The sequence below is a fragment of the Pan paniscus genome, chromosome 9 (genome assembly GCF_029289425.2).
Source record: "Pan paniscus chromosome 9, NHGRI_mPanPan1-v2.0_pri, whole genome shotgun sequence".
Classification (NCBI taxonomy): Eukaryota; Metazoa; Chordata; class Mammalia; order Primates; family Hominidae; genus Pan; species Pan paniscus.
In genome coordinates this window covers 4,754,876-4,766,963 of record NC_073258.2, presented here as the reverse complement: position 1 = coordinate 4,766,963, position 12,088 = coordinate 4,754,876, and the positions used below count along the sequence as shown (strand labels likewise).

Sequence of the window (12,088 nt, the reverse complement as noted above, 5' to 3'; positions counted from 1 at the left end):
CTCCCGGTTTGGGGGCTCGTTGTCATGACTGTTGGTCTCCAGGGACAAATAATCCAAAGTGACAAGGCATCAGCTGTAGCCTAAAGTTCAGTGGGTCTCCTATCTGTCCACTGGTGGTGTTGTCCCCTGTGGAAGCCACGACCCCGGACTGGCATCCTAGAGTGGAGGGAACAGCATGCATAAAACCCACAGCAGGTCACTGGCAGTGGTGGTACAGGGGCCGCTGCTGCTTCTGCCCCTTGGTTCCCAGGCCTGTTGGGGACGTAGCCCCCCATGGTGGCTGTTGAGTTGGAGTGACTACTGAGTTCCACAATGTGACACCCCATCCTTGAACAGTATCACCCCCACGCTGGGGCCTTCATGGAGCTCTGAAAAGGCTGCTCCCCTGCTCTGTGGTGCTGGCTGCGTCTGAGTGGTGTGGGCTGTGATAGGACCAGCAGATGCCATGGCCATGTGCCATGTGCCATGTGCCATGGCTGAGCCTCCTCCCTGTGTTGTAGAGTGGGTCCCTTGGTCCAAGGCACTGCTATGCATGCCCTGTTTGGTGGATCAACACTTAATAAGGCCTGGGGGCCGGCTGGGTTATGTGTCAATTCTAGTGGAGTTGAATTGCTGCCCCCAATGGGATGGATGCTTCTGTTGCCTTGTCAACTTTCTCTATGGATAGTGCCTAGTGGGGGCTTCTCAGCAGCCCATGTTGCAGACAGGTTGGGCATTTGTGCCAACAGTGGCTAGACCAGCCTTGGTGGGTGGAGCTGTGCTGCTGATTCCATGGTCAGCATCCCTTTCTACCACCAAAGCTACTCCATGCATACACCCAGGGGGCCAGCACTCAGGTGGCCGGGGACAGAGGCTGGCTGAAGTCAAGGACTGCGGCCATTCTGTCTAACTGGTTGCTTAGTGGCTCCCTGGTGGATGCTCTCTGTTGGGAATGAACACGTGATACCAAGCTCTTCATCTCTCATGGCCACACCTGTGGGTTCATTCATGTGCCTCCTGTCCCGCGGTGGTGGGCAGAATGATGATGTCCCCCAAAAGGTGTCCAGGGATCTTTTTAAATAGGGATGGCATAGAACAAATCCACCCACTAATGGCTGCTTAACATGTACCCCATTCCACATCCCTCTGCTACAGCAAATATAGCACAGCTGGCACAGCAACAATCATTGGGCTACTGCTCAGTGGAGCTTGGGATTAGCTGTACATATACACAGGGGCTTATTAGGGGGAATTGGCTCCTGTGATTATGGAGGTTGGAAAGTATCCCCATCTGCAAGCTGGAGACCCAGGAGAGCTGATGGTGTAAGTTCCAATCTGAGTGTGAAGGCAGAACACTGATATCACAGCTCAAAGATAAGCGGCTCTTTGAGCTGGGATATCAATCATGTTGAAATTTGGTCCTCAGTGCTGGAGGTGGTGTCTAATGGGGGTGTTTGGGTTGTGAGGGCAGATCCCTCATGGATGGCTTGGTGCCATCCTCATGGTAGTGAGTGAGTTCTCACTCTGAGTTCCCCTGACAGCTGGTTGTTGAAAACAACCTGGCAGTCCCCTGTTCACTTGTTTCTCTCACCATGTGACCTCTGCACACACTGGCTCCCCTTCATCTTCTGTCAGGAGTGGAAGCAGCCTGAGGCCCTCACCAGCAGCAGATGCAGATGTCATGTTTCTTGTACAGCCTGCAGAACCATGAGCCAAATAAACCTCTTTTCTTTATCAATTACCCAGGCTCCAATATTCCTTTATAGCAACATAAACAGACTAAGACAGGCAGGGAGAGTGAATTTTCTCTTGCTTAATCTTTTTGTTTTAGTCAGACCTTCAACTGATTGGATGAGGCCCACCTTCACCAGAGAGAGTGACCTGCTTTTCTCAGTCCACAGATTCAAATGCTAAGCATATCCAGAAACACCTTGCAGACACACCCAGAATAATGTTTAACCAAACATCTGGGCACCATGGCCCAATGAAGTGGACGCATAAAATTTCCCATCACAAGTTGACAGTAGTCTGTTAGCATTCTCTGGGAAATGGGGGAGATGATGGGAATCGCCTCACCTGCAACCTTCAAGTCTTCCAAAGGGGCCCACATCTCTGCCATTCCCCACCAATGAGATTTTCTTTTTGGTGTATTGCCTTGGCTAAGGTGGTGGGCAGTTTCAGAGGTTTCTACTTGGTAACACTATGATAGTTTTTACCCTACAGGACAATGAGCCTACGTGAGGATTCTGCCAACTACCAAGATTGTCTGAGTGTACTTTTAGGGTCTGGGGGAATATGCAGCATTCTGGGGATGCAAAGGGATGACTCAGTGTGAGCTAGAGGTGGACCAGGATTGCACTTTGCTGGCCTCCATACGCCCTACTCTAGTGGGCCCATGATGGTACCTTGACTCCAGCTCTCAGTGTCAACTTGGTCCCGGAGTCCCCCAGCCCTGGGCATTGCCCTTTTCCTAGTGCACAGTTACTGAAATACACCTTTAGTGGTGGGGTGGGGAAGGACTGGGGGAGCCATCACCACATCCACCTGCTATGGTACTGCAGGGTCCGTCCTCCTGGGACCTAATCCCTCCTTCAATCAGTGGGGTTTGGTTTTGAAAACTGTCTCAGGTGCAGAAACTGGGCAAGAGATCATGCTTTTTCATTGGGGTATGTATTCATCTATTAGGGTTGCAAAACAGTATCACAGACTGGGCAGCTTAAACAACAGACTTTCGTCATCTCATGGTTCTGGAGACTGGAAGTCCGAGATCAAGGTGTTGGTAGTGCTGGTTCCTCCCCAGGCCTCACTCCTTGATTTGCAGATGGCCACCTTCTCCCTGTGTCCTCATGTGGTCATGCCTCTGCATGTGTCCTCATCTCCTCTTCTTACAAGGACTCCAGTCAGATTGGATTAGGGCCCACCCTAATGTCTTCATTTTAATTTAACTACATCTTTAAAGGCCCTTTCTCCAAATACTTACATACTGAGGTCCTGGGGGGTTAAGACTTCAGTGTATAAATTTTGAGGGGACACAACTCAGCCATAATAGGACGGCTGTTCTCAGCCTCCTGAACAACCATCCTGATGTCTTTTGATCATGTAGATTAAGCAATACCTTGCTGGCTGCGCACCTGCCTTGCCCAAGGAATGCCATGTTTTGGTGATGGTCTCGCTAGTTCTGCCAGTCAAGGCCCCTGGCTCTTTGATGGCATTGCTGCTTCCTGTGTGTATTAGCTCATTCTCACACTGTTATAAAGATACTACCGGAGACTGGGCAATTTATAAACAAAGGAGGTTTAATTGACTCACAGTCCCACATGGCTGGGGAGGCCTCAGGAAACTTACAGTCATGGCCGAAAAGGAAGCAGGCACCTTCTTCACAAGGTGGCAGGAGAGAGTGTCAGCCAGTGTAGGAGGAACTGTCTGGCCGTGTACGACATGTCTGCTTCCCCTTCACCTTCCACCATGACTGAAACTTTCCTGAGGCCTCCCCAGAAGCAGCTATGAACCGTGAGCCAATTAAACCTCCTTTCTTTATAAGTTACCCACTCTCAGGTATTTCTTTATAGCCGCGCAATAACAGACTAATACACCCAGGCACAGTGGTATGCATCTGTAGTCCCAGCTACTTGGGAGACTGAGGTGGGAGGATTCCTTGAGCCCAGGAGTTTGAGGCTGCAGTGAGCTATGATTGCACCACTGCACTCCAGCCTGGGTGACAGAGACTGACCCTGTCTCAAAAAAACAAAAAACATAAAACAAAGGTAATTAACAGTAAATGAGTTCATGACAGTGGGTCCTAATCTCATAGGACTGGAGTCTTACAAGAGGAGGTGAGGACACGGACACGCACTGAGGGAAGACCCTGTGAGGACACAGAGAGAAGGCCCCGGTCATCTACAAGCCAAGAGAGGCCTCAGGAGGAGCTAGCCTTGCAAAACCTTGATCTTGGACTCCAGCCGCCAGGATTGTGAGACAATGAGTCTGTTGTATAAGCCACCCTGTCTGCGGTGCTTTGTGATGGCAGCCCCAGTAGACAAATATACTTAGGGTTGGCTCTTTTGCCCCGAAGCTTCTAAGCACCACTCAAGTGATGATTTGGCACTGTCTCCCAGGAACCTTAGGAGAGGGTTAAGTCCTGTGCTATAAGACAGTGCTCTGATATTGACACACTCTTCCTTCTCTAACTTTCTATTTCACCATGATCCTGCACACTCAGGAGCTGACTCCTAGGTACTCCCAGTTCCTGACTAGTTCCTGCAGCTTCCATGCCCAGTCCTCTTTATATCTTCCCCAGCTCTGAACTTCTGGCAGCTTGCTGACTGAGCATCTCCACTGTGAAGGGAGAGAGTCCGTGGAATCCCACCCCGTTCCAAGGACAGAAGCTGTCTGTGACAGTTCATTTGGTCTGTCAACTTGACTGGGCCATGGGTTGTCCAGATATTTGGTCAAGCAGTATCCTGGGTGTGTCTGTGAGGATGAGATGAGCATTTGATCAGTGGACTGAGTGAAGCAGCTTGGCCCACACAGTGTGCGTGGGCCTGTTAGAAATACCAAAATTGTTAGAAATAGATAATCGGTGCTGCGAAGAGGAGTCAGCACAGAGACAAAAGATCTCTCAGCAAGGCCATCTTTACTTTCTGCAGAAAGGGTGCTCAATTGCAGATGGAACAATGGTGAGAGCACACCTGAACAAAGGAAAAGCAGACGTATTTATCCCTTACGCATTTGGGTTGTCCTTACTGCTGTGTCCTGCATCCATTGGCTGGAGTGGGACCTCACAATCTTAAACTGATACCCGATTTGAAACTTTCCTAAATAGGTAAGTGCAAGGAAGAACAAAGAAGTTGCTTACAAAAGGTTTCAGGAAGCAATAACATTTCCAATTAAGGAAGGGGCGTAGGCTGTGAGCTGGAATGTGTCTGTGAGTATGTCCAACAGTTACATAGGATAGGGCTTAACAAAGAGCTATTAGCACAAAGCAAGGAGGCTTGAAGAAAATTAGTCTTTAAAAGAATCTATTATTTCTAAGACTTATGATTTATTCTTTAACAAGAAGGGGAACTTTGAAGCAGAAACTTTTTACTTCCTACAATTCCCTCCTCTTTTACTGTATAGTTTTCCTCTTCAAACTTTCTTAACATGTCTTGGCTTAGTTGTTTTGATGAACTCCCGGATGTGTGGTACGACATAACACCTAAGAAGAAAGAGTGTACTTATTAGCGTTGTTAAAGAGGTAAGAATTGAGGCTACATTTTTTTTTTCTTTTTCTGGTTGATGAAATGCCAGAGTAAAAGGGATAGCCAACTGAACTACAGCATCAGTACTGCTCTCATTATTTGGCAGTGTCCAGTAAAGGTCCTCCATAATACCACCATACATCCGCTCAGGGATGAATAAGGGCAGACCGATGGGTCAGCTTTTGGAGGTGCCTGACTTCACTGCAACCTGTTAAGTCTCCAAGGAATGCCAAGTTTTTTCCCCTCGTTGTTGGAGACACGAGTTGGTTTTGGAAGATGAAGGCTGGATGGCCCTCGGGGGCTGACCCGCAGGGCACTGAACTTCAGGAAATAGCAGAGAAAGAGCTTGGCACAATTCGTTTTTCCAGGTGGTGGAATCTTCGAAAAGAGCTACCACGCACTCCATGTCCGCTTGATTTGAGGACCGTCCCAGTGGAAAGGGGGCATCCTGAGCCTCTGGCCTACCGTGCGCACAAGCTTAATGGTCGCTTTTGCTTAAAGCGCGAACGGGATATTTAATCCGTTTTAACCGGCATTTATGTCTTTATACCCTCTTTCAATGGCTAGGGTTTGCCTTGGGTCTCCTATTTCTACTTCTAAGAACTTGCTTCTGTCATTTGGCATGAGGCGAGGCATAGTTTGATGTTGTAGGTTTGGGAAACGGGCAGTCGTAGGAGGTGGAGGAGGGAGAACAAAGTGCACCTTGAAGCCTGTAGGATCCCTTCCAGTGACCTCTGCTCCCAAACCACAGAAACTCTCTAAAGTGGGGTTAGAGTTGCTAGTGGTAGGAATAGTCATGGATATAGGCACTGGGTTAGGAAAGGAAAGGAAAGAGATAGACTCAGCTTTCCTTAGCTTTAATTTGGTAGGGCTTGATCCAGAAACAATGGCCCATGATTCCGATGATAATGGTGCTTGCTTGACTCTGGTGGGACGGTCCACCCCCTTTCCATTGTACGAATAGCAGTCTCGGTGGTCAGCAGCACAAGGTAGGGTCCTTCCCAGGCTGGCTCCAGTTTCCCTTCTTTCCACCCTTTGATGAGAACGGGATCCCCAGGCTGGTGCTGAGGTACTGGAAACTCTCAGGGCAGGGCCTGTGCTAGAAGACCTTTTGTTTTAAGGGTGGGGGATAAACCAAGTATATCATTTCTAAAAATTGATCTTTTGTTTTAAATGTGGGGACATCAGCAGTGGATTTTATAGTCCTTAGTGCCTTCTTGCTGAGAAATTTCCTTTAGTACCTATTTGTATTAGTTTTTAGACCAAAGAAAGCCAAACACCATTTTATATTTGACAGTGTTTCCTGTATGATTTTATACCAGATCAGCTAAATTTCACCTTTATATTAGTGTGTTATTCATGTTAAACTTCATTTTAATAAAACCTTTTAGACATATGTATCCAATTTTAAGGTCTGACCACAAGGTGAGATTTCCAGACTCTTTTTTAACCTTTTATAATTTTTAACCTTTTATAATTTTTGTTAAAGAGCAGGTTAGTGCTTTAAGAAAAACCCACTGTGCTTTTATTTTAATGTCCAGTTCACAGAAAAACTGGAAGATACCCCTTTAACTTTAGCCAATATGTTTCCTTTACAATGAACATTTCAAAACTTGCTTAAACCTTCGAAACAATTTTTTTTTCTCTCAAAGATGATAACCATTCTTTTCCAAAGCGAACTTCCTTTATGTCTGTGGACTAGACAGCCTAAGGTCACAACATTAGAAGTTAGGATAATACGTGTTATACTGTTAACTTTTAGCAAACGTTACTTTTGTTGAAAACCTTGTAATTTTGGGATTTCAAGTATCCTTTGCTATTAATAAGACCTCGTTTAGTCCAAATTTAACTTAGAATTGGTACAAATGATGTTTGAAATGCTTGCTCCCCAGTGCCATAAAGAAATGGCACTTGAACGTAAATTTAATTTCCTACGCAAGGTCACTTTTATACTTTCTGTAGAAAGGGTACACTCGCCAGTGGTTCTGCCATGAGAGTACACTGAGCAAAGGAGACAGGGTCATTTATAACCTGACGCATCCACCCTACAGCTGTGTCTGGTTTCCATTGGCTGGAACGGGACCTCACATTCTGTTTCACGCGCGTCCGTGTGAAGAGACCACCAAACAGGCTTTGTGTGAGCAACGCGGCTGTTTATTTCACCTGGGTGCAGGCGGGCTGAGTCCGAAAAGACAGTCAGCGAAGGGAGATAAGGGTGGGGCCGTTTTATAGGATTTGGGTAGATAAAGGAAAATTACAGTCAAAGTGGAGTTGTTCTCTGGCGAGCAGAGTGGGGGGTCGCAAGGTGCTCAGTGGGGGAGCCTTTTGAGCCAGGATGAGCCAGGAGAAGGGATTTCACAAGGTAATGTCACCACTTAAGGCAAGGACCGGCCATTTACACTTCTTTTGTGGTGGAATGTCATCAGTTAAGGTGGGGCAGGGCATATTCACTTCTTTTATGATTCTTCAGTTACTTCAGGCCATCTGGGCCTATACGAGCAAGTCACAGGGGATGCGATGGCTTAGCTTGGGCTCAGAGGCCTGACATTCTGCATTTGTCCCGACTGGCTAGCAACTTAGAACTTTTTAAAAGAGGCAAAGGCAGAGGAGAACAAAGGAAGAAGTAACTCGTGGAATGCTGAGAAAGGTAAAAACACCTTCAAATTGTCAGGCCTCTGGGCCCAAGCTAAACCATCATATCCCCTGTGACTGGCACGTATACATCCAGATGGCCCGAAGCAACCGAAGATCCACAAAAGAAGTGAAAATAGCCTTAACTGATGACATTCCACCATTGTGATCTGTTTCTGCCCCACCCTAACTGATCAATGTACTCTGTAATCTCCCCAACCCTTAAGAAGGTTCTTTGTAATTCTCCCCACCCTTGAGAATGTATTCTGTGAGATCCACCCCCTGCTGGCAAAACATTGCTCCTAACTCCACCGCCTATCCCAAAACCTGTAGGAACTAAGGATAATCCACCACCCTTTGCTGACTCTCTTTTCGGACTCAGCCCGCCTGCACCCAGGTGAAATACACAGCCTTGTTGCTCACACAAAGCCTGTTTGGTGGTCTTTTCACACGGACATGTGAGACACAAACAAGGAAGAGGAACAGGATAGGACCTAATGCTTGCCTGCACCAGTATAAGCATGCCAGGGCAAATATTTAGACTAAATTGTGGGAGCTGAGGACATAAAGTACATTGATTTCTTTATTACGTCTAGCAGATATTTAAGAATGTTAGCGCTGGTCTTTGAATACATTTTGCTACTAAGAGAAGTTAGTATTTATTCCTGATTAGACGGGGAAGAAAGTCTTTGAGGAGGAACCTCTACTTCACTTTTCACAATGACTCCTTCCTGATTCTGTCAGTATCTTAAGGCTTGGCTCAGTGCAAACAACTCCCCAACTCCTGGACAATTTTCCTAACTCTATTCCTATTTCCCCATTACTTAATGAATACCCATTGTGGCTTTTTCCCTCATTCACCCGGGAGGAACCATCTATTGTCCTGTCTTGAAGGGAGTTCCTTCTAGGTCTGGTTGGACCTTTGTATGGTAATTCATTAAGAGTTAGATCCCCTGTTAGCAAACCTGCTGGGTTAAGGGAATTATCAGTGGTTAATGTTAAATCATCTTTTTCTGACAGAATAGCTTCATATTTTAAATTTTTTGAGTTAGTAAGCTACCTTTTTGCTTTTCTTTTTTTGACTTAGGATAGTTCTGACCTGGTGAGGTGTGCTCACAATGAGGTTTCTTCTCAAAGTTATTTTTCTACTTTCTTCTGTCAGCAAAGAAGTTGCTGCTACAGATTGAATGCATTTGGACCATCCGCGGGTTACTGGGTTAAGGATTTTTGATTAGAAAGGCTATGGGTTGTCAGTGGCCTCAGTGTTTTTGGGCTACGCCGTTGTTTACACCAACAACAAGGTGGAATGGCCGCTTAAGGAGAGTAAAGCTAGGACAGGGGCAGTTACTAATAGATGTTTTAACCTTCCCACCTGTTGGATTTCTGGTAATTGCCACATGAGGGGGTTTGGTCTGTCTCGTGTGAGCTTTTTGTGTAAGGGTTTTGTTTTTAGGGCATGAGTCTACCCATAGACGACGGTATCCATCCAACTAATCCCCAAATTTTCTAAGCTCTTATTTAGTCTCCAGCAGAGGCAAGAATGTGATGCCTTCAATCCATTCAAGCTCAATTTTCTGTTTACCTTTGCTAATTAAATGACTTATTTGAATATTTGACTAAATAAATTTGGAGACTCCGTAAACCCTTGGGGTAAGACCATCTATTGGTATTACCATTTTCCACCAGAGTGAGGGTCTTCCCACTCAAAGGCATATAGGTCCTGGCTGTCCTCTGCAAATGGACAAGCCCAGAAGGCATCTTTTACATCTATTACTGTAACAACAGGGTGGGTAGTTTGGACTAACTGGTTAATAGCTCTAGGGTCTTGCACTCACTGGTGTGACTCGTCTTGCTTCTTTACAGGCAGTATCGGTGTGTTCTAGGGTCACGGAGAAGACCTTCAATGATCAATTATAGGTTTTAAATTTACCCTGGCTTTTAAAGGAATAGGGTACACTGTTTTCTCTTTACCACTTCTCTTTCTCTCTCTCTGACTCTCTCTCTCTTACTCTCTGTCTCTCTTTTTCTCTCTCTGACTCCCTCTTTGTCTCTGTCTCTCTCTTTCTCTCTCTCTGACTCTCTGTCTCTTTCTCTCTCTTTGACTCCCTCTTTGTCTCTCTCTCTCTCTCTGACTTCCTCTCCCAGTTTCTCTTTCCTTTCTGCCGGTCTTTCCCTGCCTCTGCCAGTCGCTTATGCTGCTATTCTCCCTTCTCCTTCCCCTTCCCCTAGGGAAGGGACAAGCGGAGTGGAGCTTAGCCTCTTTCTTCCCCTGAGAAGAAGGGAAAGGAGAACTCTGAATATTTTTCTTACTACCGGAGGTTTTTATGAGGTTCAACTCCCTGAAATTTGCAGAAGGCCCCCCTCAAACCACGGGGTGTCTTGCCTTGCCTGCCGTGAAAGGTTGACCTGTTTCCTCCCTTTCCCCCTCTGAAGGTCCCTTGCACACTTCCCACTTGTGTTGTCCTCTCTGGCCACTCCCCCAAGGGAGAACTAGGCCCCTCTTAGAGTTGGCGTGCCAGTATAAATCCCATGGCAGGATCTGCCCTAAGCCATCTGAGGTTGCTATGGAAGCACAGAGAAGACCCAAACACTCCGTCCAGCAGTAGGATTTGTCACCATCCCCACAACACCGCAAGCAGGGTTGTCTGTGATCATTCACGTGCACACACACATTCAGCCCTCCAGAATCTGACCACCAAGAAGTACTTTACCGGCTCCTGTGGCTTCTCCTTCGTTGGTCTGTGCACAGAGTCATCACCTCGGTATGTGAGGATCCTTTACCCCAGGTTGTTGGCCAGTTTCTTTCCACATTGCTGAGAGTCCAGGTTTATTGGTCACACCGGATGGGTCTCGGTCCCTTACCCCTGAGGCCACTGCAAGAGGCAGCGGAGTGCCCCCTCATGAGAGAGGACTAGAGACGCCCCTGGAGGAAAGTATATCCCCATACAATTGCCACCAAAATTGTTAGAAATACCAAAATTGTTAGAAAAAGATAATCAGTGCCGTGAAGAAAAGTCAGCACAGAGACAAAAGATCTCTCAGCAAGGCCATCTTTACTTTTTGCAGAAATGGTGCTCAATCGCAGATGGAACAATGGTGAGAGCACACCTGAACAAAGGAAAAGCAGATGTATTTATCCCTTACACATTTGGGTTGTCCTTACTGCTATGTCCTGCATCCATTGGCTGGAGTGGGACCTCACAATCTTAAAGTGATACCCGATTTGCTAATAACTTGAAACTTTCCTAAATAGGTAAGTGCAGGGAAGAACAAAGAAGTTGCTTATGAAAAGTCTCAGGAGGCAATAACATCACCAAATAAGGAAGGGGCATAGGCTGTGAGCTGGAATATGTTGGTGAGCATGTCCAACAGTTACATAGGATAGAGCTTAACAAAGAGTTATTAGCACAAAGCAAGGAGGCTTGAAGAAAGTTAGTCTTTAAAAGAAACTGTTATTTCTAACACTTATGATTCATTCTTTAACAAGAAGGGGAACTTCGAAAGCGGAAACCTTTTATTTTCTAGAGGGCCTCATCCCACCCACTGAAGGCCTGCATAGAACAAAACGGCTGAGTGGTGTCAGGGCTCTGAGCCCAAGCCTGCACGTATACATCCAGATGGCCTGAAGCAACTGAAGAACCACAAAAGAAGTGAAAATACACAGTTGCTGCCTTAACTGATGACATTCCACCATGGTGATTTCTTCCTGCCCCACCCTAACTAATCAATTGACCTTGTGAAATTCCTTCTCCTGGTCAATGAGTATCAGAAGCTCCCCACCGAGCACTTTGTAATCCCCCCGCCCCTGCCCACAAAAGAAAAACCCCCTTTAACTGTAATTTTCCACTACCTACCCAAATCCTATAAAACTGCCCCACCCCTATCTCCGTTTGCTGACTCCTTTTTCGGACCCAGTCTGCCTGCACCCAGGTGATTAAAAAGCTTTATTGCTCACACAAAACCTATTTGGTGGTCTCTTCACACAGAGGCGCATGACAAGTAGGAGGGAAGTCCTCTTACCTGGGTGCGCTGGGACATTGGTTTTTTCCTGCCTTCAGACTCAAACTGAAACATTGGCTCTTCTTGGGTCTTGAGCCTGCTGCCTTTCAGACTGGAGCTTACACCATCAGCCCTCCTGGGTCTCCAAGGTTCCCAACTACAGATCTTGGGACTGCTCAGCCTCTGTAATTGTGTGAGCCAAGTCCTTACAATAATCTCTGTCTGTGTGTATGTACACA

General features: G+C 46.6%; 1 protein-coding gene across 5 annotated transcripts in view; it reads left to right on the top strand.

The window, feature by feature from the left end:
- The window catches only part of LOC129393337 (lysine-specific demethylase 6B-like), a 42,355-nt gene that overhangs the window by 7,838 nt on the left and 22,429 nt on the right, over window positions 1-12,088 (top strand). The gene's annotated exons all lie outside the window — the stretch shown is intronic.